Source organism: Danio aesculapii, chromosome 4 (genome assembly GCF_903798145.1).
Source record: "Danio aesculapii chromosome 4, fDanAes4.1, whole genome shotgun sequence".
NCBI lineage: Eukaryota > Metazoa > Chordata > Actinopteri > Cypriniformes > Danionidae > Danio > Danio aesculapii.
In genome coordinates this window covers 9417982-9445466 of record NC_079438.1, presented here as the reverse complement: position 1 = coordinate 9445466, position 27485 = coordinate 9417982, and the positions used below count along the sequence as shown (strand labels likewise).

Sequence of the window (27485 nt, the reverse complement as noted above, 5' to 3'; positions counted from 1 at the left end):
CTCAACTGATCAATAGCTGTTTCTATTTCTAAATCTGTTATCTCACTCTCGCACATTTCCTCGTCCTCTTTATTTAATTTTACAGTTATTTTTTCTAATAAGAAATTTTCATCATTTAAAACTACTCCATTTTCTGTAAATAATTCCTTATAAAATCGTCTAGTTTCCTTTAAAATTCCCTCTTTGTCCTCTACAGTTTTCCCATCTTGTGTTTTTATACATTTGATTGTAGCTGCTCTCTGTCTTGTTTTTTCTAATTCATAAAAGTATTTTGTACTTCTTTCTCCTTCTACAATGTCTTTAGCTCTGCTTCTAATTACTCCCTTACACTTTTCTTCTTCGATTTTCTTCAGCTTTTCCTGTAATTCTATTATTTTGTCAACATTTATCCCATTTACTTTACTCATTTCTTCATCCCATTCTTTTCTCATTTGATTTTCCTTGAATTTTTTTGCCTTTTGTCTTTTTTCTGATATATTTATTGAGTATTCTTTTATTCTATTTTTCAGATTATCCCACCATAAACTTGTTTCTGTTTCAAACATTTCATCATTCACACTATTGATTATTATATTTTCTATTTCCATTTTATACATTTCTATTTTGAACAACTCAGTGTTGAGTATCCACACTCCTGGTCCTTTTTCAATCTCATTAAAATTCATCGTTATCCATATAAAATCATGATCACTCTCACTATAGGTTTTGTAGAAAACTTTGTTAACATATTGTACTTCTTTTTTCTTACATAAAAACAAGTCAATTCTACTTTGCTTTAAAATCCTATTTACAATTTGTCTTCTTGAATATTCTCTTTTCATACCATTTTGCTCTCTCCATACATCTACTAAATCACATTTCCTCATTAAATTCTGTAGTTCATTCCTTCCTCTGTCTGTTCTAAAATCCATTGAGTCATCTTTATCTATTCTTTGCATGGCAACATTAAAATCTCCTAAAATAAATATGTTTTCATTCTTATCTATTAACTTATCTATTTCCTTATAAAAGTTATATTTCTCCTTTTCCTCATTTGGTGCATGTATGTTGCATACTCTAAAACTTTTCCCATTATACATAACTTTTACAATTATAATTCTTCCATTTGTGTCTTTATAGTCTAATTCTACTTTTTCAAAAATCCCTCTTTTTATCAAAATGGCTACCCCTCTTTTCTTTTCTATATCTCCATTACTAAATATTTCCTCATTCCACAATTTTCTCATCTCATTTTTAATCTCATCTTCCCACTTTGTCTCTTGTAAACATAATATATCACACTTTTTTGTCAAACACGTTAATCTTTCAAACTTTTCCCATTTTGACAATCCTCTTACATTCAGTGATACCACACATACATTACTCATTAGGAAAATTATTGGATAAACCAATAACCACCATTCATTCTGAGTCACTGTCACTTAAACAAATGTTTCTTGCATCTCCTTTTTTAAATTTTTTCCTTTCCATTCTTTCTTTAATCTCTTCTCTTCTCATTTTCTGCCGTTGTAGAACCAGTTCAATGTTTAAGCCACTTTTACATCTTGATTTTAAATCTTTTATCTTTTTACCTTTTTCTTTTTTTTCCAGTCCATAATTCCCTCTTTCAAAATCCATTCCTCTTACCTCATTTAGTGCTCTTGTTTCATTGTCCTCAGTCCTTTTCTTCTCCTGTCTCTCTTCATTGTTCAGTTCTATAGCGCCTTCATCATATTGTTCTTCATCAAATTGTCCATTATTTGGTTCTCCTTCCTCCTCGTTTGCTCCTTCTCCCAGTTCCATTCCTTTATCCTCTTCCTCATATCTGTCCTCTTCTGTATTGTTTTCTTCTCCAGTTTTGTCCTCCTTCCTTTCTGGTCCCGTATTATCAAGTGACACTTGTATTTCCATCCTTTCCATTTCCTCCTCTTTTTCACAGTTACATCTTGTCGATGCCCTCTCGCAGCCCTGGCACTGCAGAACTTCGCAGTCCCGCACATAATGCCCCTGCTTAAGACATCTTCTACATGTGAAATTTGGGCAGTCTTTCTTCTCATGCTCTGTACTGGAGCAAAGTCTGCACATTTTGAGTTGATTATCGTGTATCACTCTGAAGTATTGTATCCCTTCTTCTGTAACAAAGCCAACATTGTATGGTAAAGATTTAACTTCTTTGGGAAATTTTACCTTTACAAAGCGTGTTCCGTCTACCACCATTGTTCCCGGATGATATTTTCTTCTTATAGGAAGTATAGGAGTTACTCCCCAATTACTGAGTTTTTGTTGTATCTCCTCATCCTGTATGTAACTGGGCAAGTTTAGAAAAGATACCATTTTTTCTGTTGCACACAGCTTTTTCATCTCACATTCTTCTCCATTAATCATCAGTCCATTCATCAATATCTCGCATTCTTTTTCACTTTCCATTGTCAGCTCAAATTCATTGTTGTTTTTCCGTCTCAGTCCAAATAATTTGCCAATCCCGACTTTGTCTTCCACTGCTTTGATTATGTTATTTATAGTTGAGTTTTCAATTTCTCTTACCATCATTGTTAGTGTGGCTTCCTTCTTGTAGTCTCTTTGATATCTTGCTTGCTTCTTTAGTTTGTTCAGCATTTGTTGTTTCTGACTTGAATCATTCCTTTGTCCTTCAATATTCTTTTCGCTTTCAATACTTGCATTTGATTGTAGTTCTCCTTTCTTTTCTTGACCACCTCCTTTTCCTTCTTTTTTCTTTGAGACAACTGTTGCCCATGTCTCCTTGCTGTTTTCTCCGTTATCTTCATTTAGAGTCCTTTCAATCCTGTTTGTAGCATTTCCTTGTTCTCTGTTCCTTGTTCCGTTTGTGTCCTGTCCATTCTCTTTCTCCATTGTGTCCATTTTGATGTTTTCTAACCCCAAAACAGTGTTACTGTTTGGGGTTAGTGAAAAAAATCTTTAACTGAAAAAACAATTAAAGTAAACTTTGTAATACAAAAACTAAAAATAAAAAACAAAACTGCCAAAATGGAAGAGCCTCTCTCTTCCTTCTGCCACCTCACACTTCCTGCTGTGCAACAACTGTCACTCACAGTAGAGGGCGTGCTCAGGGTGGTATGGCCGTAAGCGAGAGCAGTCGTCAAGAGTTGGCTATTTAAAAATAGGCGCAGTACCAGGTGCCGAGCGCAACTCCGCTTGCCTTGACACAGCAGCGACAGAAACTACGCCCTTGTCACCTCAATTGTTTACCTGTATTTTTTTTTTTCAATTAATTAATTCATACATTTTTTTGCCAAATGAAGGAATTCAAAAAGCTTACAGCACCTGGTATTCCCAGGCGGTCTCCCATCCAAGTACTAACCAGGCCCAACCCTGCTTAGCTTCCGAGTTCAGATGAGATCAGGCATTGCCAGGGTGGTATGGCCGTAAGCGAAAGCAGTCGTCAAGAGTTGGCTATTTAAAAATAGGCGCAGTACCAGGTGCCGAGCGCAACTCCGCTTGCCTTGACACAGCAGCGACAGAAACTACGCCCTTTTCACCTCAATTGTTTACCTGTATTTTTTTTTTTTCAATTAATTAATTCATACATTTTTTTGCCAAATGAAGGAATTCAAAAAGCTTACAGCACCTGGTATTCCCAGGCGGTCTCCCATCCAAGTACTAACCAGGCCCAACCCTGCTTAGCTTCCGAGTTCAGATGAGATCAGGCATTGCCAGGGTGGTATGGCCGTAAGCGAGAGCAGTCGTCAAGAGTTGGCTATTTAAAAATAGGCGCAGTACCAGGAGCCGAGCGCAACTCAGCTTGCCTTGACACAGCAGCCGACAGAAACTAATGCCCTTGTCACCTCAATTGTTTACCTGTATTTTTTTTTTTCAATTAATGTATTCATACATTTTTTTTGGCCAAATGAAGGAATTCAAAAAGCTTACAGCACCTGGTATTCCCAGGCGGTCTCCCATCCAAGTACTAACCAGGCCCAACCCTGCTTAGCTTCCGAGTTCAGATGAGATCAGGCATTGCCAGGGTGGTATGGCCGTAAGCGAAAGCAGTCGTCAAGAGTTGGCTATTTAAAAATAGGCGCAGTACCAGGAGCCGAGCGCAACTCCGCTTGCCTTGACACAGCAGCGACAGAAACTACGCCCTTTTCACCTCAATTGTTTACCTGTATTTTTTTTTTTTTCAATTAATTAATTCATACATTTTTTTTGCCAAATGAAGGAATTCAAAAAGCTTACAGCACCTGGTATTCCCAGGCGGTCTCCCATCCAAGTACTAACCAGGCCCAACCCTGCTTAGCTTCCGAGTTCAGATGAGATCAGGCATTGCCAGGGTGGTATGGCCGTAAGCGAAAGCAGTCGTCAAGAGTTGGCTATTTAAAAATAGGCGCAGTACCAGGTGCCGAGCGCAACTCCGCTTGCCTTGACACAGCAGAGACAGAAACTACGCCCTTTTCACCTCAATTGTTTACCTGTATTTTTTTTTTTTTCAATTAATTAATTCATACATTTTTTTGCCAAATGAAGGAATTCAAAAAGCTTACAGCACCTGGTATTCCCAGGCGGTCTCCCATCCAAGTACTAACCAGGCCCAACCCTGCTTAGCTTCCGAGTTCAGATGAGATCAGGCATTGCCAGGGTGGTATGGCCGTAAGCGAAGCAGTCGTCAAGAGTTGGCTATTTAAAAATAGGCGCAGTACCAGGTGCCGAGCGCAACTCCGCTTGCCTTGACACAGCAGCGACAGAAACTACGCCCTTGTCACCTCAATTGTTTACCTGTATTTTTTTTTTTCAATTAATTAATTCATACATTTTTTTGCCAAATGAAGGAATTCAAAAAGCTTACAGCACCTGGTATTCCCAGGCGGTCTCCCATCCAAGTACTAACCAGGCCCAACCCTGCTTAGCTTCCGAGTTCAGATGAGATCAGGCATTGCCAGGGTGGTATGGCCGTAAGCGAAAGCAGTCATCAAGAGTTGGCTATTTAAAAATAGGCGCAGTACCAGGTGCCGAGCGCAACTCCGCTTGCCTTGACACAGCAGCGACAGAAACTACGCCCTTTTCACCTCAATTGTTTACCTGTATTTTTTTTTTTTTCAATTAATTATTCATACATTTTTTTTGCCAAATGAAGGAATTCAAAAAGCTTACAGCACCTGGTATTCCCAGGCGGTCTCCCATCCAAGTACTAACCAGGCCCAACCCTGCTTAGCTTCCGAGTTCAGATGAGATCAGGCATTGCCAGGGTGGCTATGGCCGTAAGCGAGAGCAGTCGTCAAGAGTTGGCTATTTAAAAATAGGCGCAGTACCAGGTAGCCGAGCGCAACTCCGCTTGCCTTGACACAGCAGCGACAGAAACTAATGCCCTTGTCACCTCAATTGTTTACCTGTATTTTTTTTTTTTTCAATTAATGTAATTCATACATTTTTTTTGCCAAATGAAGGAATTCAAAAAGCTTACAGCACCTGGTATTCCCAGGCGGTCTCCCATCCAAGTACTAACCAGGCCCAACCCTGCTTAGCTTCCGAGTTCAGATGAGATCAGGCATTGCCAGGGTGGTATGGCCGTAAGCGAGAGCAGTCGTCAAGAGTTGGCTATTTAAAAATAGGCGCAGTACCAGGTGCCGAGCGCAACTCCGCTTGCCTGGACACAGCAGCGACAGAAACTACGCCCTTGTCACCTCAATTAGTTTACCTGTATTTTTTTTTTTTTCAATTAATTAATTCATACATTTTTTTGCCAAATGAAGGAATTCAAAAAGCTTACAGCACCTGGTATTCCCAGGCGGTCTCCCATCCAAGTACTAACCAGGCCCAACCCTGCTTAGCTTCCGAGTTCAGATGAGATCAGGCATTGCCAGGGTGGTATGGCCGTAAGCGAAGAGCAGTCGTCAAGAGTTGGCTATTTAAAAATAGGCGCAGTACCAGGTGCCGAGCGCAACTCCGCTTGCCTTGACACAGCAGCGACAGAAACTACGCCCTTTTCACCTCAATTGTTTACCTGTATTTTTTTTTTTTCAATTAATTAATTCATACATTTTTTTGCCAAATGAAGGAATTCAAAAAGCTTACAGCACCTGGTATTCCCAGGCGGTCTCCCATCCAAGTACTAACCAGGCCCAACCCTGCTTAGCTTCCGAGTTCAGATGAGATCAGGCATTGCCAGGGTGCTATGGCCGTAAGCGAAAGCAGTCGTCAAGAGTTGGCTATTTAAAAATAGGCGCAGTACCAGGTGCCGAGCGCAACTCCGCTTGCCTTGACACAGCAGCGACAGAAACTACGCCCTTTTCACCTCAATTGTTTACCTGTATTTTTTTTTTTTTCAATTAATTAATTCATACATTTTTTTGCCAAATGAAGGAATTCAAAAAGCTTACAGCACCTGGTATTCCCAGGCGGTCTCCCATCCAAGTACTAACCAGGCCCAACCCTGCTTAGCTTCCGAGTTCAGATGAGATCAGGCATTGCCAGGGTGGTATGGCCGTAAGCGAAAGCAGTCGTCAAGAGTTGGCTATTTAAAAATAGGCGCAGTACCAGGTGCCGAGCGCAACTCCGCTTGCCTTGACACAGCAGCGACAGAAACTACGCCCTTGTCACCTCAATTGTTTACCTGTATTTTTTTTTTTTCAATTAATGTATTCATACATTTTTTTTGCCAAATGAAGGAATTCAAAAAGCTTACAGCACCTGGTATTCCCAGGCGGTCTCCCATCCAAGTACTAACCAGGCCCAACCCTGCTTAGCTTCCGAGTTCAGATGAGATTTTTTTTTTTTTTTTTTTTTTTTTTTTTTTATTTATTAAACACATCATCAACAATCATGACATTTATACATACAAATATTTAAAATACACAATATTTAAAAATCTCCTGGTAAGAAAACTTCAAAACCAGTCCAAGTTTGTACAACATATGGATTATTTTTTGTAATACATTTTTCAAAAATGTCCATCTTTTCATACATTTTGCAATAGTTATATATAACCATTATTTCCTCAGTCACAATCTGTTTGTACAACAAAACCAATGGAATTTCTTTTTTCTTTTGTTTCATAATATTTCTTCTTTTCCATATGGTATATCTTGCAAGAGTCAACATATAATTAAGAGCAAACACATTTTTTGTTTTCCCATTAAAACCAAATAAAAACAGTGTATCCCATTCTTCTAAAACAATGTTTTCATCATACAAAAAAGTACATACTATTGTTTTGAACATCTTCATAAAATCACTTAACTTTTTACATTTTAAAAATAGGTGTAACACACCTTCTCTTTTTTCCAAACACACCTTACAGTTCATCTTGTGATACCCCAATCTTTTTAAAGATGATCTCTGTCATTATGCAGTTGTGTCTTAACATAAAATCAAAGTTTTCCAATGCTGGACTTTTCAAATTTAATCTGACATTTTTCCATATATTTGAAGCATCGAAGTTTTCAAATATCTTTTCCCAAAATTCTATTGATTTAGGTTTTTTAAACACAGCATTACACAAACATGTATAAAACATCTTGATAGGACAATCATTGATACTAATCTTATCTTCATCCACTTTTAAAAACACTTTTATTTTTCTATTTTCAGTTTCTTTTTCATTCTCTTCAATAGTTTTGATCCAGTGATCTGGTAATGCTAATCTTAACTTCTTGTATTGATCTTCAATTTTTTCTTTATCATCTACATCTTCTATTTCCTCCAGTGTATCTATTATTGCTTGAGTAGGTAAAAACCCAGGTTTTATTTCATATAAAATGTCTTTTACTTGTCTAAAACCAACTGCATACCAGTTCTCATAAAACATTAGTTTTTTGCTTTTATTGTTCTGATTTAAAAACAGGGGTTGCTGTAAATAAAGTTTTCTTCCTTCAATCTCAGTGTGTATGTTATCATAAAAACATTTCCATGTTCTCAACAACTCTTTATAAAACTCAGGAATATTCTCTATCATGCGGTCTTTAAATGCCATCCATAAGAAATCATCTCCTATTTGTCCACATTTATTAATAAAATAATTCATGATGCTTTTCCACGGAATATTGTCTTCATTTAAAAACTTCTTTAATGTTTTAATTCTCATACTTTTCATTCTTATCCATGGATCTATAAGTCCTAATCCTCCCTCATCCACCTTTCCAATGATAGTGTTATATGCAATTTTAGATGGTTTATCATCCCATAAAAACTTTAAAATCATAGTTTTTATTCTCTTATACACCCACGTAGGTAGACTAACAACACTTAAAACATACCACATCTTAGATAGAAAAAGAGAATTTAATACCAGTACTTTCCCTTTTAAAAACAATACTCTCTGCTTCCAAAAACATAATCTTTTTTCCATTTTATTTAGGAGTTCATCCCAAATTATTTCTCTAGTTTTCATTTCATCATATCCCAGCGTAATGCCTAAGATCTTTATGTAATTGTTTTGTTCTTTAAATTCCCAATTTCCTTGTGGAGCTTCTGCTTTTCCCATCTTAATGTATTCCGTTTTTTCTTTATTTACTTTTGCTCCCGATCCTCGACAATATTTATCAAATATTTCCATAGCTTTCCCAACACTTTTAAAATCTTTTAAAAATAGAGTGGTATCATCAGCATACTGAAAAATCTTCTGTTCTGTTCTATTGATTTCTATCATAAACCCTTTAATTTCCTTTTCTCCATTTATAGCTAAGCCTAATGGTTCAGCAACTAGTGTGTATAATAATGCTGATAAAGGACACCCTTGTCTTATAGATCTGGAAATCTCAATGTAGTCTGTTAAAAATACATTTATTTTAAAACAACTAAAAATATCTGTATAAAAACATTTGATCCACTTAATGAAATTCTCACCAAAGCCAAATTTCTGGATTAAGTCAAATAAATAGCTGTGCTCAACTCTATCAAAAGCTTTCTCTAGGTCTATGCTGAATAAAAATCCTTCATCTTTTTTTTCTTTTATGTACCAGATTAAATCTCTTATACTTGTTATTGTGTCTGCTATATCTCTGCCTATTACACCATAAGCTTGATTAGTTGTGATAAGAGTGGGAACTACCTTTTTAAGTCTGTTTGCTAAAATCTTTGCTAATATTTTGTAATCTGTATTAAGCATGCTTAAAGGTCTATAATTTTGCAAATCATCTTTATCTCCTTTATTTTTATAAATTATTTTAATCATTCCTTTCTTCATACTCTCACTCAACTCTCCTTTTTTAAAAATAGCAGTAAAAAGATCTTTTAAAATTGGAATTAAAACATCTTTAAAAGTCTTATAAAATTCGGATGACAAACCATCTAAACCAGGGCTTTTCCCATTGCTTAATTGTGTTATAGCTTCATTTATCTCCTCTTCAGTTATATCACTATCACACCGTTCTTTATCCTCTTCACTTACTTTAACCTTTATTTGATTCAATAAAAAATCCCTATCTTCTTCATGAACTCCTTCTCCTTTAAACAAAATGCCATAGAAATCTTTAACTGCTCTTAAAATACTTTCTTTATCTTTGACATTTTTCCCTTTTATTGAGACATTCTTTATCAAATCGGCTTTTTGTCGTGTTTTTTCTAAATCATAAAAGAACTTTGTACTTCTTTCTCCTTCCACTGTATTTTTCATCTTACTTCTTATTCTAGCTCCCATACATTTTTCCTCTTCTACTTTTTTCAGTTTCTCTTCTAATATCGCTATTCTCCTAATATCCATATTTCCTTCTGTTATCTTTTCCATTTCATTCTCCCATTCTTTGTTTAATTGTCTTTCTTTAGCTCGATTAGCTTTCTGCATTTTCTTTGAACATTCTATTGAAAATCTTTTGGCCTCTAATTTGACATTGTCCCACCACACACTTATTTCTTCATCATATAACTCATCATTTACACTATTAATAATAATATTTTCCATTTCAATTTTATAAAAATCATTCTTTAAGAGCTCTGTATTAAACACCCATACACCTGGTCCTCTTTCAACTCCACTGAAATCCATCATTACATACAAAAAATCATGGTCACTACAGCTAAAAATCTTGTAAAAAATCTTTGAAATAAAAGATTCTAATCTTCTTGTACATAAAACATAGTCTAATCTACTTTGTTTTAAAACTGTATTCACCCACTGCCTTCTTGAGTATTCTCTTTTGGCTCTATTTCTCTCTCTTCAAACATCTACATATTTATGTTTTTCAATCATGTATTTCAGTTCTTTTCTTCCAACATCTGCTCTATAAACCATATAATCATCTACATCTATCCTTTCTAAAACAGTATTAAAATCTCCTAAGACAATAACATTATCCCATCCACTCATTAAAACACTTAGGTCCTTAAAAAAAGTAACTCTTTCCAAGTCTTGATTTGGAGCATGGATGTTACATATTGTTATTTCTTCACCGTTATTTATAATTTTAATAGTTAAGATCCTTCCATAGTTATCTTTAAATAAAACATCAAATGAGCATCCTATTCCTCTTCTAATTAATATTGCCATGCCTTTTTTCTTATTTGGGTCATTATTATACAATATTTCCCCATCCCAACATTTTTTAAACTCATTAATAATTGTTTCATTCCATCCAGTCTCTTGTATACATATTATATCACATTTTTCTGTTAAAGCAATTACATTTTCAAACTTCACTTTAGATGACAGCCCTCTTACATTAATTGAAACCAAACATAAGTTGTTCATTAGAAATATAAAAGAAAACAAGCCATCCAAACAAAAGAAAATCCAAATTAAACAAACCATCAATCATCTGTAGTCTTCTTTATCTAAAATCTTAGATCAGTTCTGTCAGTTTTTAGTTTTGCTTTTGCTTCTTTTCGTAATTTCTGTTTCTTAAGCACTTGCTGAATATTTATTTGTACAGTTTTTCTGCGTCTTCTGTTTATGCTGTCTATTGTTCTGTCTTTAGTCCCAATATTTATTTCATCATTATCATCATCGCTTACCTCTTCATCAATTCTGCTTTCTGTATTTTCACCCGCTGCTCCTTGTTCTTTTTCCATGTCCTGTCCATCATCTTTCATTAGATGTTGTGCCTCAGTCTCTACTGTATCTCCTTCATCCTCTTCACTCATAGCCTGCTCCTCTTCTTGTTCATTCAAACCATCCGGTGTTAATTCCTGTTCTTCATCCTCTCTTTCTTCATCGCTTGATTTCTCCGTTGGTTTATGCATTTCCATCACTCCAGTCTCTTCCTCATCCGATTCACATCTGCACCACAATGTTGTCTTTTTGCAGCCTTGGCACCGTGGGGCTTTACAGTCCCGCGCAAAATGCCCCTGCTCCAGACATTCTCTACACACAAATTGTGGGCAGTCTTTTTTTTATGTTCAGTGCTTCCACATAATCTGCATGTTTTTATCTGCTGATCATGTATCACTCTAAAATATTTGGGTCCTTCCTCTGTATCAAATTTGACGTTGTAAGGAAGAGTTGTGACTTCTTTCGGAAATTTCACCCTGATGAACCTTGTTCCGTCAGCCACAGTTGTTCCTGGATGATACCTTCTTCTTAGTGGGAGAATTGGAGAAACTCCCCAGTCCACAAGCTTTTGGATGATTTCACTATCTTGAATATAATTGGGTAAATTTAAAAAAGAAACCATTCTCTCAGTTGCGCAGAGTTTTGATATCTCACAGAATTGTTGGTTAATCATGAGTCCATCCATTAAACTATCACAGTCTGTTTCATTTTCCTTAGTGAGTTTATAGTCAAAATTAGATTTTTTTCTCAGTCCAAACAAATTTCCAACTCCGGTCTTTCCTTCCACAGCCTTTATAATCATAACTACTGTGATATTTTCAGGATCTTTCACAGTCATTGTCAAAGTTGTTTCTTTTTTATATTGTCTCTGAAATCTTGCTTGACTTTTCAGTTTGTTTATCATCTCATTTCTTTGACTTGTTTGTTGGGTGTTTTCCAAACGTTCAACAATTGCTTTACCTTTTGTTTGTTGTATTTCTCCACTTCCTCCTCTACTTGTGTCTGATCTATTTTTCCTCCGTCTTGCCACAACAGTTGCCCATGTGTCATTATTGTCGATGTCCTTGTTTGAATCTCCTGAATTGCTATCTTCAGGAGTAGCTTTGTCCGTGCTGCCGTAGTCCATATTCAGTTCTTGTTCCTTTACCGAAGTGTCCATCCTTTCAAAAGGTTTTAACCCCAAACAGATAACACTGTCTGGGGTTTAACTAAAACTAAACAAAATTAATACAACTTATTTCTGTCAAAATCAAGAAAAAAACAATAAAGAAAATCAAAATGGGAAAGCCTTTCTCTCCCTACTGCCACCTCACACTTCCTTGAAAGCAGTGACTCAGTCAAACTCAAGGGGGCGTGCTCAGGGTGGTATGGCCGTAAGCGAGAGTAGCCGTCAAGAGTTGGCTATTTAAAAACAGGCGCAGCACCAGGAGCCGAGTGCCGCTCAGCTTGCCTTGACACAGCACCGACAGAAACAATGCCCTTGGCCCCTCAATAGTTTACCTCTTTTTTTTTTTATTGATTAATTAATTAATTTTTTTTGCCAAATGAAGGAATTCAAAAAGCTTACAGCACCTGGTATTCCCAGGTGGTCTCCCATCCAAGTACTAACCAGGCCCAACCCTGCTTTGCTTCCGAGTTCAGATGAGATCAGGCATTGCTTTTTTTTTCCTTTTTTTTCTTTTTTTTATTAAAAATAATTTTCAAATACAATAAAAAAATACATTGAGTGACTTTTCAAACATCAAAAATAAAATAAAAAAATAATTATATAAAATACATTCATTTGTATTTGTCCCACATCCAGGTAACACCATTAGTCGTCAAATTGCCTAGGATAGCGTGCTTTTCTTTTGAAGGTCCTACCTAGTAATGCTCCAGTAAATGTGTGAGGAGCCCTGCATGCCGAATGACGAGTTACTCAGAAATCAATGCACATTGGCCTTGCCTTGGATGGACCTTCTGCTACTTTCCTGCAAGGCCAGTTTTTTTAATTCATCATCTTCATCTCGGGCAGCAGCTCTACACCATCTTGAGGTTCCATAATGTAATGGATAGCACTCTGCATCCAGCGATCTAAATTCAAATCTAGATGGGACCTGTTTTTTTTTTTGCCAGTACTGGCCAAATTTTTACTCTCTTATGCCTCAGATGCACTTAAGGGCTCAGCTTGGTCTCACAGACATCCCTGCTGCAGGAAAGCTGTGTCATGGCAGCCGAAATAGCTCAGTTGGGAGAGCGTTAGACTGAAGATCTAAAGGTCCCTGGTTTCGATCCCTGGGTTTCGGCAAAGCAATGTTGTTGTTCTCTTTTGGGCACAGGGTCAGTTGAATGAAAGTCACCCAAAAAGCCTAGCCGCTTCACCCTTAAGTCCACCTGCTTCCATTTGACCAAAACGCTATCTTTCTCCCAGGTGGTCACATCGCTTCTGGTGATGATTCCTATGGCCTAATCGACAGCACTCTGCTATATATTTAGTGCTTTGATTTCCCACTGCGGACGCGCCATCGAATAAAAGAAAACTGTGACTTGATAGGGCTTCTGAAGGATTGCAATGATTAGTACTATACAGAACCGGCAAAGCTGACGTAAGGAAATTCGCTCTAAACCCTCCAGGTGCAACCAGCTTTGCAATAAAAGCCAGTGTGAAAGGCATGCAAACAGAAGTGGATAATGCGGGCATCGATCCAGCTACCTCTCTCATGCATGCTAAGCGACCGTTCTACCATTTAAGCTAATTCCCCTTTTCACAATCAAAATTGAACATTTTAGATGTGGTCGAAAAAGAAAAAATAAGATCACATCTGTTCTGTGGTGGCTTCTTTGCCCTGCCTGCCATTTAGTCGTCAAATTGCCTAGAATGGCGTGCTTTTCTTTTGAAGGCCCTACCTAGTAATGCTCCAGTAAATGTGTGAGGAGCCCTGCATGCCGAATGACGAGTTACTCAGAAATCAATGCACATTGGCCTTGCCTTGGATGGACCTTCTGCTACTTTCCTGCAAGGCCAGTTTTTTAATTCATCATCTTCATCTCGGGCAGCAGCTCTACACCATCTTGAGGTTCCATAATGTAATGGATAGCACTCTGCATCCAGCGATCTAAATTCAAATCTAGATGGGACCTGTTTTTTTTTTGCCAGCACCGCACAAAAAAGCTAAAATAGGCATTCTATTCCCTTGAAGGCCAGAGAATAACAGTTACTATGGGTTTTCTAGGACCCTCAAGTCCAGCTGCTTCACCCTCAAGTCCACCTGCTTCCATTTGACCAAAACGCTATTTTTCTCCCAGGTGGTCACATCGCTTCTGGTGATGATTCCTATGGCCTAATCGACAGCACTCTGCTATATATTTAGTGCTTTGATTTCCCACTGCGGACGCGCCATCAAATAAAAGAAAACTGTGACTTGATAGGGCTTCTAAAGGATTGCAAAGATTAGTACTACACAGAACCGGCAAAGCTACTGTAAGGAAATTCGCTCTAAACCCTCCAGGTGCAACCAGCTTTGCAATAAAAGCCAGTGTGAAAGGCATGAAAACAGAAGTGGATAATGCGGGCATCGAACCAGCTACCTCGCTCATGCATGCTAAGCGACCGTTCTACCATTTAAGCTAATTCCCCTTTTCACAATCAAAATTGAACATTTTAGATGTGGTCGAAAAAGAAAAAAATAAGATCACATCTGTTCTGTGGTGGCTTCTTTGCCCTGCCTGCCATTTAGTCGTCAAATTGCCTAGAATGGCGTGCTTTTCTTTTGAAGGCCCTACCTAGTAATGCTCCAGTAAATGTGTGAGGAGCCCTGCATGCCGAATGACGAGTTACTCAGAAAGGCATGAAATGCATGAAAACAGAAGTGGATAATGCGGGCATCGATCCAGCTACCTCTCTCATGCATGCTAAGCGACCGTTCTACCATTTAAGCTAATTCCCCTTTTCACAATCAAAATTGAACATTTTAGATGTGGTCGAACAAGGAAAAATTAGATCACATCTGTTCTGTGGTGGCTTCTTTGCCCTGCCTGCCATTTAGTCGTCAAATTGCCTAGAATGGCATGCTTTTCTTTTGAAGGCCCTACCTAGTAATGCTCCAGTAAATGTGTGAGGAGCCCTGCATGCCGAATGACGAGTTACTCAGAAATCAATGCACATTGGCCTTGCCTTGGATGGACCTTCTGCTACTTTCCTGCAAGGCCAGTTTTTTAATTCATCATCTTCATCTCGGGCAGCAGCTCTACACCATCTTGAGGTTCCATAATGTAATGGATAGCACTCTGCATCCAGCGATCTAAATTCAAATCTAGATGGGACCTGTTTTTTTTGCCAGCACCGCACAAAAAAGCTAAAATAGGATTCTATTCCCTTGAAGGCCAGAGAATAACAGTTACTATGGGTTTTCTAGGACCCTCAAGTCCAGCTGCTTCACCCTCAAGTCCACCTGCTTCCATTTGACCAAACGCTATCTTTCTCCCAGGTGGTCACATCGCTTCTGGTGATGATTCCTATGGCCTAATCGACAGCACTCTGCTATATATTTAGTGCTTTGATTTCCCACTGCGGACGCGCCATCAAACAAAAGAAAACTGTGACTTGATAGGGCTTCTGAAGGATTGCAAAGATTAGTACTACACAGAACCGGCAAAGCTACTGTAAGGAAATTCGCTCTAAACCCTCCAGGTGCAACCAGCTTTGCAATAAAAGCCACTGTGAAAGGCATGAAAACACAAGTGGAGAATGCGGGCATCGATCCCGCTACTTCTCGCATGCTAAGTGACCGAAGCGAGATCTATCTCATCTAAAGGTGCCATGGTGTAATGGTTAGCACTCTGGACTCTGAATCCAGTGATCCGAGTTCAAATCTCGGTGGGACCTGTTTTTATTTTGCCAGCACCGCACAAAAAAAGTTAAAATAGCATCCTGTTCCCTTGAAGGCTAAAGAATGACAGTAACTCTGGGTTTTCCAGCACACTGGTAAGAAAACGGCCGGTTAGCTCAGTTGGTTAGAGCGTGGTGCTAATAACGCCAAGGTCGCGGGTTCGATACCCGTACTGGCCACATGTTTACTCTCTTATGCCTTAGATGCACTTAAGGGCTCAGCTTGGTCTCACAGACATCCCTGCTGCAGGAAAGCTGTGTCATGGCAGCCGAAATAGCTCAGTTGGGAGAGCGTTAGACTGAAGATCTAAAGGTCCCTGGTTCGATCCTGGGTTTCGGCAAAGCAATGTTGTTGTTCTCTTTTGGGCACAGGGTCAGTTGAATGAAAGTCACCCAAAAAGCCTAGCCGCTTCACCCTTAAGTCCACCTGCTTCCATTTGACCAAAACGCTATCTTTCTCCCAGGTGGTCACATCGCTTCTGGTGATGATTCCTATGGCCTAATCGACAGCACTCTGATATATATTTAGTGCTTTGATTTCCCACTGCGGACGCGCCATCGAATAAAAGAAAACTGTGACTTGATAGGGCTTCTGAAGGATTGCAATGATTAGTACTATACAGAACCGGCAAAGCTGACGTAAGGAAATTCGCTCTAAACCCTCCAGGTGCAACCAGCTTTGCAATAAAAGCCAGTGTGAAAGGCATGAAAACAGAAGTGGATAATGCGGGCATCGATCCAGCTACCTCTCTCATGCATGCTAAGCGACCGTTCTACCATTTAAGCTAATTCCCCTTTTCACAATCAAAATTGAACATTTTAGATGTGGTCGAAAAAGAAAAAATAAGATCACATCTGTTCTGTGGTGGCTTCTTTGCCCTGCCTGCCATTTAGTCGTCAAATTGCCTAGAATGGCGTGCTTTTCTTTTGAAGGCCCTACCTAGTAATGCTCCAGTAAATGTGTGAGGAGCCCTGCATGCCGAATGACGAGTTACTCAGAAATCAATGCACATTGGCCTTGCCTTGGATGGACCTTCTGCTACTTTCCTGCAAGGCCAGTTTTTTAATTCATCATCTTCATCTCGGGCAGCAGCTCTACACCATCTTGAGGTTCCATAATGTAATGGATAGCACTCTGCATCCAGCGATCTAAATTCAAATCTAGATGGGACCTGTTTTTTTTTTGCCAGCACCGCACAAAAAAGCTAAAATAGGATTCTATTCCCTTGAAGGCCAGAGAATAACAGTTACTATGGGTTTTCTAGGACCCTCAAGTCCAGCTGCTTCACCCTCAAGTCCACCTGCTTCCATTTGACCAAAACGCTATCTTTCTCCCAGGTGGTCACATCGCTTCTGGTGATGATTCCTATGGCCTAATCGACAGCACTCTGCTATATATTTAGTGCTTTGATTTCCCACTGCGGACGCGCCATCAAATAAAAGAAAACTGTGACTTGATAGGGCTTCTGAAGGATTGCAAAGATTAGTACTACACAGAACCGGCAAAGCTACTGTAAGGAAATTCGCTCTAAACCCTCCAGGTGCAACCAGCTTTGCAATAAAAGCCACTGTGAAAGGCATGAAAACACAAGTGGAGAATGTGGGCATCGATCCCGCTACTTCTCGCATGCTAAGTGACCGAAGCGAGATCTATCTCATCTAAAGGTGCCATGGTGTAATGGTTAGCACTCTGGACTCTGAATCCAGTGATCCGAGTTCAAATCTCGGTGGGACCTGTTTTTATTTTGCCAGCACCGCACAAAAAAAGTTAAAATAGCATCCTGTTCCCTTGAAGGCTAAAGAATGACAGTAACTCTGGGTTTTCCAGCACACTGGTAAGAAAACGGCCGGTTAGCTCAGTTGGTTAGAGCGTGGTGCTAATAACGCCAAGGTCGCGGGTTCGATACCCGTACTGGCCACATTTTTACTCTCTTATGCCTCAGATGCACTTAAGGGCTCAGCTTGGTCTCACAGACATCCCTGCTGCAGGAAAGCTGTGTCATGGCAGCCGAAATAGCTCAGTTGGGAGAGCGTTAGACTGAAGATCTAAAGGTCCCTGGTTCGATCCCGGGTTTCGGCAATGTTGTTGTTCTCTTTTGGGCACAGGGTCAGTTGAATGAAAGTCACCCAAAAAGCCTAGCCGCTTCACCCTTAAGTCCACCTGCTTCCATTTGACCAAAACGCTATCTTTCTCCCAGGTGTTCACATCGCTTCTGGTGATGATTCCTATGGCCTAATCGACAGCACTCTGCTATATATTTAGTACTTTGATTTCCCACTGCGGACGCGCCATCGAATAAAAGAAAACTGTGACTTGATAGGGCTTCTGAAGGATTGCAATGATTAGTACTATACAGAACCGGCAAAGCTAACGTAAGGAAATTCGCTCTAAACCCTCCAGGTGCAACCAGCTTTGCAATAAAAGCCAGTGTGAAAGGCATGAAAACAGATGTGGATAATGCGGGCATCGATCCAGCTACCTCTCTCATGCATGCTAAGCGACCGTTCTACCATTTAAGCTAATCCCCCTTTTCACAATCAAAATTGAACATTTTAGACGTGCTCGAAAAAGAAAAAATAAGATCACATCTGTTCTGTGGTGGCTTCTTTGCCCTGCCTGCCATTTAGTCGTCAAATTGCCTAGAATGGCGTGCTTTTCTTTTGAAGGCCCTACCTAGTAATGCTCCAGTAAATGTGTGAGGAGTCCTGCATGCCGAATGACGAGTTACTCAGAAATCAATGCACATTGGCCTTGCCTTGGATGGACCTTCTGCTACTTTCCTGCAAGGCCAGTTTTTTAATTCATCATCTTCATCTCGGGCAGCAGCTCTACACCATCTTGAGGTTGCATAATGTAATGGATAGCACTCTGCATCCAGCGATCTAAATTCAAATCTAGATGGGACCTGTTTTTTTTTTGCCAGCACCGCACAAAAAAGCTAAAATAGGATTCTATTCCCTTGAAGGCCAGAGAATAACAGTTACTATGGGTTTTCTAGGACCCTCAAGTCCAGCTGCTTCACCCTCAAGTCCCCCTGCTTCCATTTGACCAAAACGCTATCTTTCTCCCAGGTGGTCACATCGCTTCTGGTGATGATTCCTATGGCCTAATCGACAGCACTCTGCTATATATTTAGTGCTTTGATTTCCCACTGCGGACGCGCCATCAAATAAAAGAAAACTGTGACTTGATAGGGCTTCTGAAGGATTGCAAAGATTAGTACTACACAGAACCGGCAAAGCTACTGTAAGGAAATTCGCTCTAAACCCTCCAGGTGCAACCAGCTTTGCAATAAAAGCCACTGTGAAAGGCATGAAAACACAAGTGGAGAATGCGGGCATCGATCCCGCTACTTCTCGCATGCTAAGTGACCGAAGCGAGATCTATCTCATCTAAAGGTGCCATGGTGTAATGGTTAGCACTCTGGACTCTGAATCCAGTGATCCGAGTTCAAATCTCGGTGGGACCTGTTTTTATTTTGCCAGCACCGCACAAAAAAAGTTAAAACAGCATCCTGTTCCCTTGAAGGCTAAAGAATGACAGTAACTCTGGGTTTTCCAGCACACTGGTAAGAAAACGGCCGGTTAGCTCAGTTGGTTAGAGCGTGGTGCTAATAACGCCAAGGTCGCGGGTTCGATACCCGTACTGGCCACATTTTTACTCTCTTATGCCTCAGATGCACTTAAGGGCTCAGCTTGGTCTCACAGACATCCCTGCTGCAGGAAAGCTGTGTCATGGCAGCCGAAATAGCTCAGTTGGGAGAGCGTTAGACTGAAGATCTAAAGGTCCCTGGTTCGATCCCGGGTTTCGGCAAAGCAATGTTGTTGTTCTCTTTTGGGCACAGGGTCAGTTGAATGAAAGTCACCCAAAAAGCCTAGCCGCTTCACCTTTAAGTCCACCTGCTTCCATTTGACCAAAACGCTATCTTTGTCCCAGGTGGTCACATCGCTTCTGGTGATGATTCCTATGGCCTAATCGACAGCACTCTGCTATATATTTAGTACTTTGATTTCCCACTGCGGACGCGCCATCGAATAAAAGAAAACTGTGACTTGATAGGGCTTCTGAAGGATTGCAATGATTAGTACTATACAGAACCGGCAAAGCTGACGTAAGGAAATTCGCTCTAAACCCTCCAGGTGCAACCAGCTTTGCAATAAAAGCCAGTGTGAAAGGCATGAAAACAGATGTGGATAATGCGGGCATCGATCCAGCTACCTCTCTCATGCATGCTAAGCGACCGTTCTACCATTTAAGCTAATTCCCCTTTTCACAATCAAAATTGAACATTTTAGATGTGGTCGAACAAGGAAAAATTAGATCACATCTGTTCTGTGGTGGCTTCTTTGCCCTGCCTGCCATTTAGTCATCAAATTGCCTAGAATGGCGTGCTTTTCTTTTGAAGGCCCTACCTAGTAATGCTCCAGTAAATGTGTGAGGAGCCCTGCATGCCGAATGACGAGTTACTCAGAAATCAATGCACATTGGCCTTGCCTTGGATGGACCTTCTGCTACTTTCCTGCAAGGCCAGTTTTTTTAATTCATCATCTTCATCTCGGGCAGCAGCTCTACACCATCTTGAGGTTCCATAATGTAATGGATAGCACTCTGCATCCAGCGATCTAAATTCAAATCTAGATGGGACCTGTTTTTTTTTTGCCAGCACCGCACAAAAAAGCTAAAATAGGATTCTATTCCCTTGAAGGCCAGAGAATAACAGTTACTATGGGTTTTCTAGGACCCTCAAGTCCAGCTGCTTCACCCTCAAGTCCACCTGCTTCCATTTGACCAAAACGCTATCTTTCTCCCAGGTGGTCACATCGCTTCTGGTGATGATTCCTATGGCCTAATCGACAGCACTCTGCTATATATTTAGTGCTTTGATTTCCCACTGCGGACGCGCCATCAAATAAAAGAAAACTGTGACTTGATAGGGCTTCTGAAGGATTGCAAAGATTAGTACTACACAGAACCGGCAAAGCTACTGTAAGGAAATTCGCTCTAAACCCTCCAGGTGCAACCAGCTTTGCAATAAAAGCCACTGTGAAAGGCATGAAAACACAAGTGGAGAATGTGGGCATCGATCCCGCTACTTCTCGCATGCTAAGTGACCGAAGCGAGATCTATCTCATCTAAAGGTGCCATGGTGTAATGGTTAGCACTCTGGACTCTGAATCCAGTGATCCGAGTTCAAATCTCGGTGGGACCTGTTTTTTTTTTGCCAGCACCGCACAAAAAAGCTAAAATAGGATTCTATTCCCTTGAAGGCTAAAGAATGACAGTAACTCTGGGTTTTCCAGCACACTGGTAAGAAAACGGCCGGTTAGCTCAGTTGGTTAGAGCGTGGTGCTAATAACGCCAAGGTCGCGGGTTCGATACCCGTACTGGCCACATTTTTACTCTCTTATGCCTCAGATGCACTTAAGGGCTCAGCTTGGTCTCACAGACATCCCTGCTGCAGGAAAGCTGTGTCATGGCAGCCGAAATAGCTCAGTTGGGAGAGCGTTAGACTGAAGATCTAAAGGTCCCTGGTTCGATCCCTGGTTTCGGCAATGTTGTTGTTCTCTTTTGGGCACAGGGTCAGTTGAATGAAAGTCACCCAAAAAGCCTAGCCGCTTCACCCTTAAGTCCACCTGCTTCCATTTGACCAAAACGCTATCTTTCTCCCAGGTGTTCACATCGCTTCTGGTGATGATTCCTATGGCCTAATCGACAGCACTCTGCTATATATTTAGTACTTTGATTTCCCACTGCGGACGCGCCATCGAATAAAAGAAAACTGTGACTTGATAGGGCTTCTGAAGGATTGCAATGATTAGTACTATACAGAACCGGCAAAGCTAACGTAAGGAAATTCGCTCTAAACCCTCCAGGTGCAACCAGCTTTGCAATAAAAGCCAGTGTGAAAGGCATGAAAACAGATGTGGATAATGCGGGCATCGATCCAGCTACCTCTCTCATGCATGCTAAGCGACCGTTCTACCATTTAAGCTAATCCCCCTTTTCACAATCAAAATTGAACATTTTAGACGTGCTCGAAAAAGAAAAAATAAGATCACATCTGTTCTGTGGTGGCTTCTTTGCCCTGCCTGCCATTTAGTCGTCAAATTGCCTAGAATGGCGTGCTTTTCTTTTGAAGGCCCTACCTAGTAATGCTCCAGTAAATGTGTGAGGAGTCCTGCATGCCGAATGACGAGTTACTCAGAAATCAATGCACATTGGCCTTGCCTTGGATGGACCTTCTGCTACTTTCCTGCAAGGCCAGTTTTTTAATTCATCATCTTCATCTCGGGCAGCAGCTCTACACCATCTTGAGGTTGCATAATGTAATGGATAGCACTCTGCATCCAGCGATCTAAATTCAAATCTAGATGGGACCTGTTTTTTTTTTTGCCAGCACCGCACAAAAAAGCTAAAATAGGATTCTATTCCCTTGAAGGCCAGAGAATAACAGTTACTATGGGTTTTCTAGGACCCTCAAGTCCAGCTGCTTCACCCTCAAGTCCCCCTGCTTCCATTTGACCAAAACGCTATCTTTCTCCCAGGTGGTCACATCGCTTCTGGTGATGATTCCTATGGCCTAATCGACAGCACTCTGCTATATATTTAGTGCTTTGATTTCCCACTGCGGACGCGCCATCAAATAAAAGAAAACTGTGACTTGATAGGGCTTCTGAAGGATTGCAAAGATTAGTACTACACAGAACCGGCAAAGCTACTGTAAGGAAATTCGCTCTAAACCCTCCAGGTGCAACCAGCTTTGCAATAAAAGCCACTGTGAAAGGCATGAAAACACAAGTGGAGAATGCGGGCATCGATCCCGCTACTTCTCGCATGCTAAGTGACCGAAGCGAGATCTATCTCATCTAAAGGTGCCATGGTGTAATGGTTAGCACTCTGGACTCTGAATCCAGTGATCCGAGTTCAAATCTCGGTGGGACCTGTTTTTATTTTGCCAGCACCGCACAAAAAAAGTTAAAACAGCATCCTGTTCCCTTGAAGGCTAAAGAATGACAGTAACTCTGGGTTTTCCAGCACACTGGTAAGAAAACGGCCGGTTAGCTCAGTTGGTTAGAGCGTGGTGCTAATAACGCCAAGGTCGCGGGTTCGATACCCGTACTGGCCACATTTTTACTCTCTTATGCCTCAGATGCACTTAAGGGCTCAGCTTGGTCTCACAGACATCCCTGCTGCAGGAAAGCTGTGTCATGGCAGCCGAAATAGCTCAGTTGGGAGAGCGTTAGACTGAAGATCTAAAGGTCCCTGGTTCGATCCCGGGTTTCGGCAATGTTGTTGTTCTCTTTTGGGCACAGGGTCAGTTGAATGAAAGTCACCCAAAAAGCCTAGCCGCTTCACCCTTAAGTCCACCTGCTTCCATTTGACCAAAACGCTATCTTTGTCCCAGGTGGTCACATCGCTTCTGGTGATGATTCCTATGGCCTAATCGACAGCACTCTGCTATATATTTAGTACTTTGATTTCCCACTGCGGACGCGCCATCGAATAAAAGAAAACTGTGACTTGATAGGGCTTCTGAAGGATTGCAATGATTAGTACTATACAGAACCGGCAAAGCTGACGTAAGGAAATTCGCTCTAAACCCTCCAGGTGCAACCAGCTTTGCAATAAAAGCCAGTGTGAAAGGCATGAAAACAGATGTGGATAATGCGGGCATCGATCCAGCTACCTCTCTCATGCATGCTAAGCAAAAAATAAGGTCAAGAATCTTGGTGTGACTCTGGAGTCAGATCTGAGTTTCAATAGTCATGTCAAAGCAGTTAGTAAATCAGCATACTATCATCTCAAAAACATTGCAAGAATTAGATGCTTTGTTTCCAGTGAAGACTTAGAGAAACTTGTTCATGCTTTTATCAGCAGCAGGGTGGATTACTGTAATGGCCTCCTCACTGGCCTTCCCAAAAAGACAGTCAGACAGTTGCAGCTCATCCAGAACGCTGCGGCCAGAATTCTGACCAGAACCAGGAAATCAGAGCACATCACACCTGTCCTCAGGTCTTTACACTGGCTCCCAGTCACATTTAGAATAGATTTTAAAGTATTATTACTGGTCTATAAATCACTAAATGGCCTAGGACCTCAATACATTACAGATATGCTCACTGAATACAAACCTAACAGATCACTCAGATCTTTAGGATCAAATAGATTAGAAATCCCAAGAGTTCAGTCAAAGCAGGGTGAATCGGCTTTCAGCTACTACGCCCCTCGCTGCTGGAATCAGCTTCCAGAAATGATCAGATGTGCTCCAACATTAGGCACATTCAAATCAAGACTGAAAACACATCTGTTTAGCTGTGCCTTTACTGAATGAGCACTGTGCTACGTCCGACAGATCGAACTACTATGTTTTTCTCTTCTTTTTAACTCTTTTATAACACATTTTATCAGCTTTTATTTTATTTTATTTTTATTCTGTTTGTTTTTATTTCTCTTATAATTGTTTCTTTTATTCCTGTTTATGTAAAGCACTTTGAATTGCCACTGTGTATGAAATGTGCTATATAAATAAACTTGCCTTGCCTTGCCTTGCCTAAGCGACCGTTCTACCATTTAAGCTAATTCCCCTTTTCACAATCAAAATTGAACATTTTAGATGTGGTCGAACAAGGAAAAATTAGATCACATCTGTTCTGTGGTGGCTTCTTTGCCCTGCCTGCCATTTAGTCATCAAATTGCCTAGAATGGCGTGCTTTTCTTTTGAAGGCCCTACCTAGTAATGCTCCAGTAAATGTGTGAGGAGCCCTGCATGCCGAATGACGAGTTACTCAGAAATCAATGCACATTGGCCTTGCCTTGGATGGACCTTCTGCTACTTTCCTGCAAGGCCAGTTTTTTAATTCATCATCTTCATCTCGGGCAGCAGCTCTACACCATCTTGAGGTTCCATAATGTAATGGATAGCACTCTGCATCCAGCGATCTAAATTCAAATTTAGATGGGACCTGTTTTTTTTTTTTGCCAGCACCGCACAAAAAAGCTAAAATAGCGTTCTATTCCCTTGAAGGCCAGAGAATAACAGTTACTATGGGTTTTCTAGGACTCTCAAGTCCAGCTGCTTCACCCTCAAGTCCACCTGCTTCCATTTGACAAAAACGCTATCTTTCTCACAGGTGGTCACATCGCTTCTGGTGATGATTCCTATGGCCTAATCGACAGCACTCTGCTATATATTTAGTGCTTTGATTTCCCACTGCGGACGCGCCATCAAATAAAAGAAAACTGTGACTTGATAGGGCTTCTGAAGGATTGCAAAGATTAGTACTACACAGAACCGGCAAAGCTGACGTAAGGAAATTCGCTCTAAACCCTCCAGGTGCAACCAGCTTTGCAATAAAAGCCACTGTGAAAGGCATGAAAACACAAGTGGAGAATGAGGGGATCGATTCCGCTTCTTCTCGCATGCTAAGCGACCGGTCTACCATTTAAGCTAATTCCCCTTTTCACAATCAAAATTGAACATTTTAGACGTGGTCGAAAAAGAAAAAATAAGATCATATCTGTTCTGTGGTAGCTTCTTTGCCCTACCTGCCATTTAGTCATCAAATTGCCTAGAATGGCGTGCTTTTCTTTTGAAGGCCCTACCTAGTCCTGCTCCAGTAAATGTGTGAGGAGCCCTGCATGCCAAATGACGAGTTACTCAGAAATCAATGCACATTGGCCTTGCCTTGGATGGACCTTCTGCTACTTTCCTGCAAGGCCATTTTTTTAATTTATCATCTTCATGTCGAGCAGCAGTTCTATATCGTCTTAAGTTTCCATGGTGTAATGGTTAGCACTCTGGACTCTGAATCCAGTGATCCGAGTTCAAATCTCGGTGGGACCTGTTTTTATTTTGCCAGCACCGCACAAAAAAAGTTAATATAGCATCCTGTTCCCTTGAAGGCTAAAGAATGACAGTAACTCTGGGTTTTCCAGCACACTGGTAAGAAAACGGCCGGTTAGCTCAGTTGGTTAGAGCGTGGTGCTAATAACGCCAAGGTCGCGGGTTCGATACCCGTACTGGCCAAATTTTTACTCTCTTATGCCTCAGATGCACTTAAGGGCTCAGCTTGGTCTCACAGACATCCCTGCTGCAGGAAAGCTGTGTCATGGCAGCCGAAATAGCTCAGTTGGGAGAGCGTTAGACTGAAGATCTAAAGGTCCCTGGTTCGATCCCGGGTTTCGGCAAAGCAGTGTTGTTGTTCTCTTTTGGGCACAGGGTCAGTTGAATGAAAGTCACCCAAAAAGCCTAGCCGCTTCACCCTTAAGTCCACCTGCTTCCATTTGACCAAAACGCTATCTTTCTCCCAGGTGGTCACATCGCTTCTGGTGATGATTCCTATGGCCTAATCGACAGCACTCTGCTATATATTTAGTGCTTTGATTTCCCACTGCGGACGCGCCATCAAATAAAAGAAAACTGTGACTTGATAGGGCTTCTGAAGGATTGCAAAGATTAGTACTACACAGAACCGGCAAAGCTACTGTAAGGAAATTCGCTCTAAACCCTCCAGGTGCAACCAGCTTTGCAATAAAAGCCACTGTGAAAGGCATGAAAACACAAGTGGAGAATGCGGGCATCGATCCCGCTACTTCTCGCATGCTAAGTGATCGAAGCGAGGTCTATCTCATCTAAAGGTGCCATGGTGTAATGGTTAGCACTAGATCCAGCTACCTCTCTCATGCATGCTAAGCGACCGTTCTACCATTTAAGCTAATTCCCCTTTTCACAATCAAAATTGAACATTTTAGATGTGGTCGAACAAGGAAAAATTAGATCACATCTGTTCTGTGGTGGCTTCTTTGCCCTGCCTGCCATTTAGTCGTCAAATTGCCTAGAATGGCGTGCTTTTCTTTTGAAGGCCCTACCTAGTAATGCTCCAGTAAATGTGTGAGGAGCCCTGCATGCCGAATGACGAGTTACTCAGAAATCAATGCACATTGGCCTTGCCTTGGATGGACCTTCTGCTACTTTCCTGCAAGGCCAGTTTTTTAATTCATCATCTTCATCTCGGGCAGCAGCTCTACACCATCTTGAGGTTCCATAATGTAATGGATAGCACTCTGCATCCAGCGATCTAAATTCAAATCTAGATGGGACCTGTTTTTTTTTTGCCAGCACCGCACAAAAAAGCTAAAATAGGATTCTATTCCCTTGAAGGCCAGAGAATAACAGTTACTATGGGTTTTCTAGGACCCTCAAGTCCAGCTGCTTCACCCTCAAGTCCACCTGCTTCCATTTGACCAAAACGCTATCTTTCTCCCAGGTGGTCACATCGCTTCTGGTGATGATTCCTATGGCCTAATCGACAGCACTCTGCTATATATTTAGTGCTTTGATTTCCCACTGCGGACGCGCCATCAAATAAAAGAAAACTGTGACTTGATAGGGCTTCTGAAGGATTGCAAAGATTAGTACTACACAGAACCGGCAAAGCTACTGTAAGGAAATTCGCTCTAAACCCTCCAGGTGCAACCAGCTTTGCAATAAAAGCCACTGTGAAAGGCATGAAAACACAAGTGGAGAATGCGGGCATCGATCCCGCTACTTCTCGCATGCTAAGTGACCGAAGCGAGATCTATCTCATCTAAAGGTGCCATGGTGTAATGGTTAGCACTCGGGACTCTGAATCCAGTGATCCGAGTTCAAATCTCGGTGGGACCTGTTTTTATTTTGCCAG

The 27485-nt window shown here is 40.9% G+C and overlaps 31 non-coding genes across 31 annotated transcripts; 20 read left to right on the top strand and 11 right to left on the bottom strand.

Annotated features, from left to right (window-relative positions):
- Nucleotides 1-3270: 3270 nt before the first annotated feature.
- LOC130224092 (5S ribosomal RNA) lies at nt 3271-3389 on the bottom strand. Its single transcript, XR_008837170.1, has one exon. It is a non-coding gene; the product is annotated as a 5S ribosomal RNA (ribosomal RNA).
- Nucleotides 3390-3574: 185 nt separating this feature from the next.
- Nucleotides 3575-3693, bottom strand: LOC130224091 (5S ribosomal RNA). Its single transcript, XR_008837169.1, has one exon. It is a non-coding gene; the product is annotated as a 5S ribosomal RNA (ribosomal RNA).
- A 188-nt stretch (nt 3694-3881) lies between these two features.
- Nucleotides 3882-4000, bottom strand: LOC130224090 (5S ribosomal RNA). Its single transcript, XR_008837168.1, has one exon. It is a non-coding gene; the product is annotated as a 5S ribosomal RNA (ribosomal RNA).
- A 187-nt stretch (nt 4001-4187) lies between these two features.
- LOC130224089 (5S ribosomal RNA) lies at nt 4188-4306 on the bottom strand. Its single transcript, XR_008837167.1, has one exon. It is a non-coding gene; the product is annotated as a 5S ribosomal RNA (ribosomal RNA).
- Nucleotides 4307-4492: 186 nt separating this feature from the next.
- LOC130224088 (5S ribosomal RNA) lies at nt 4493-4611 on the bottom strand. The gene has a single exon (XR_008837166.1). It is a non-coding gene; the product is annotated as a 5S ribosomal RNA (ribosomal RNA).
- Nucleotides 4612-4794: 183 nt separating this feature from the next.
- Nucleotides 4795-4913, bottom strand: LOC130224087 (5S ribosomal RNA). Its single transcript, XR_008837165.1, has one exon. It is a non-coding gene; the product is annotated as a 5S ribosomal RNA (ribosomal RNA).
- A 186-nt stretch (nt 4914-5099) lies between these two features.
- On the bottom strand, nt 5100-5219 carry LOC130223970 (5S ribosomal RNA). Its single transcript, XR_008837076.1, has one exon. It is a non-coding gene; the product is annotated as a 5S ribosomal RNA (ribosomal RNA).
- A 190-nt stretch (nt 5220-5409) lies between these two features.
- LOC130224086 (5S ribosomal RNA) lies at nt 5410-5528 on the bottom strand. The gene has a single exon (XR_008837164.1). It is a non-coding gene; the product is annotated as a 5S ribosomal RNA (ribosomal RNA).
- A 187-nt stretch (nt 5529-5715) lies between these two features.
- LOC130224083 (5S ribosomal RNA) lies at nt 5716-5834 on the bottom strand. Its single transcript, XR_008837162.1, has one exon. It is a non-coding gene; the product is annotated as a 5S ribosomal RNA (ribosomal RNA).
- Nucleotides 5835-6020: 186 nt separating this feature from the next.
- Nucleotides 6021-6139, bottom strand: LOC130223886 (5S ribosomal RNA). The gene has a single exon (XR_008836996.1). It is a non-coding gene; the product is annotated as a 5S ribosomal RNA (ribosomal RNA).
- A 186-nt stretch (nt 6140-6325) lies between these two features.
- LOC130224082 (5S ribosomal RNA) lies at nt 6326-6444 on the bottom strand. The gene has a single exon (XR_008837161.1). It is a non-coding gene; the product is annotated as a 5S ribosomal RNA (ribosomal RNA).
- Nucleotides 6445-13148: 6704 nt separating this feature from the next.
- trnaf-gaa (transfer RNA phenylalanine (anticodon GAA)) lies at nt 13149-13223 on the top strand. Its single transcript has one exon. It is a non-coding gene; the product is annotated as a tRNA-Phe (tRNA).
- Nucleotides 13224-15728: 2505 nt separating this feature from the next.
- On the top strand, nt 15729-15800 carry trnaq-cug (transfer RNA glutamine (anticodon CUG)). Its single transcript has one exon. It is a non-coding gene; the product is annotated as a tRNA-Gln (tRNA).
- A 109-nt stretch (nt 15801-15909) lies between these two features.
- Nucleotides 15910-15983, top strand: trnai-aau (transfer RNA isoleucine (anticodon AAU)). The gene has a single exon. It is a non-coding gene; the product is annotated as a tRNA-Ile (tRNA).
- Nucleotides 15984-16071: 88 nt separating this feature from the next.
- On the top strand, nt 16072-16144 carry trnaf-gaa (transfer RNA phenylalanine (anticodon GAA)). The gene has a single exon. It is a non-coding gene; the product is annotated as a tRNA-Phe (tRNA).
- A 1323-nt stretch (nt 16145-17467) lies between these two features.
- trnaq-cug (transfer RNA glutamine (anticodon CUG)) lies at nt 17468-17539 on the top strand. Its single transcript has one exon. It is a non-coding gene; the product is annotated as a tRNA-Gln (tRNA).
- A 109-nt stretch (nt 17540-17648) lies between these two features.
- Nucleotides 17649-17722, top strand: trnai-aau (transfer RNA isoleucine (anticodon AAU)). The gene has a single exon. It is a non-coding gene; the product is annotated as a tRNA-Ile (tRNA).
- Nucleotides 17723-17810: 88 nt separating this feature from the next.
- trnaf-gaa (transfer RNA phenylalanine (anticodon GAA)) lies at nt 17811-17883 on the top strand. The gene has a single exon. It is a non-coding gene; the product is annotated as a tRNA-Phe (tRNA).
- A 1318-nt stretch (nt 17884-19201) lies between these two features.
- On the top strand, nt 19202-19273 carry trnaq-cug (transfer RNA glutamine (anticodon CUG)). The gene has a single exon. It is a non-coding gene; the product is annotated as a tRNA-Gln (tRNA).
- Nucleotides 19274-19382: 109 nt separating this feature from the next.
- trnai-aau (transfer RNA isoleucine (anticodon AAU)) lies at nt 19383-19456 on the top strand. The gene has a single exon. It is a non-coding gene; the product is annotated as a tRNA-Ile (tRNA).
- An 88-nt stretch (nt 19457-19544) lies between these two features.
- On the top strand, nt 19545-19617 carry trnaf-gaa (transfer RNA phenylalanine (anticodon GAA)). Its single transcript has one exon. It is a non-coding gene; the product is annotated as a tRNA-Phe (tRNA).
- Nucleotides 19618-20941: 1324 nt separating this feature from the next.
- Nucleotides 20942-21013, top strand: trnaq-cug (transfer RNA glutamine (anticodon CUG)). The gene has a single exon. It is a non-coding gene; the product is annotated as a tRNA-Gln (tRNA).
- A 108-nt stretch (nt 21014-21121) lies between these two features.
- Nucleotides 21122-21195, top strand: trnai-aau (transfer RNA isoleucine (anticodon AAU)). The gene has a single exon. It is a non-coding gene; the product is annotated as a tRNA-Ile (tRNA).
- Nucleotides 21196-21283: 88 nt separating this feature from the next.
- trnaf-gaa (transfer RNA phenylalanine (anticodon GAA)) lies at nt 21284-21356 on the top strand. Its single transcript has one exon. It is a non-coding gene; the product is annotated as a tRNA-Phe (tRNA).
- A 1319-nt stretch (nt 21357-22675) lies between these two features.
- trnaq-cug (transfer RNA glutamine (anticodon CUG)) lies at nt 22676-22747 on the top strand. Its single transcript has one exon. It is a non-coding gene; the product is annotated as a tRNA-Gln (tRNA).
- Nucleotides 22748-22856: 109 nt separating this feature from the next.
- On the top strand, nt 22857-22930 carry trnai-aau (transfer RNA isoleucine (anticodon AAU)). Its single transcript has one exon. It is a non-coding gene; the product is annotated as a tRNA-Ile (tRNA).
- Nucleotides 22931-23018: 88 nt separating this feature from the next.
- Nucleotides 23019-23091, top strand: trnaf-gaa (transfer RNA phenylalanine (anticodon GAA)). The gene has a single exon. It is a non-coding gene; the product is annotated as a tRNA-Phe (tRNA).
- Nucleotides 23092-25576: 2485 nt separating this feature from the next.
- Nucleotides 25577-25648, top strand: trnaq-cug (transfer RNA glutamine (anticodon CUG)). The gene has a single exon. It is a non-coding gene; the product is annotated as a tRNA-Gln (tRNA).
- A 109-nt stretch (nt 25649-25757) lies between these two features.
- On the top strand, nt 25758-25831 carry trnai-aau (transfer RNA isoleucine (anticodon AAU)). Its single transcript has one exon. It is a non-coding gene; the product is annotated as a tRNA-Ile (tRNA).
- An 88-nt stretch (nt 25832-25919) lies between these two features.
- Nucleotides 25920-25992, top strand: trnaf-gaa (transfer RNA phenylalanine (anticodon GAA)). Its single transcript has one exon. It is a non-coding gene; the product is annotated as a tRNA-Phe (tRNA).
- A 1405-nt stretch (nt 25993-27397) lies between these two features.
- Nucleotides 27398-27469, top strand: trnaq-cug (transfer RNA glutamine (anticodon CUG)). Its single transcript has one exon. It is a non-coding gene; the product is annotated as a tRNA-Gln (tRNA).
- The last annotated feature ends 16 nt before the right edge of the window (nt 27470-27485 follow it).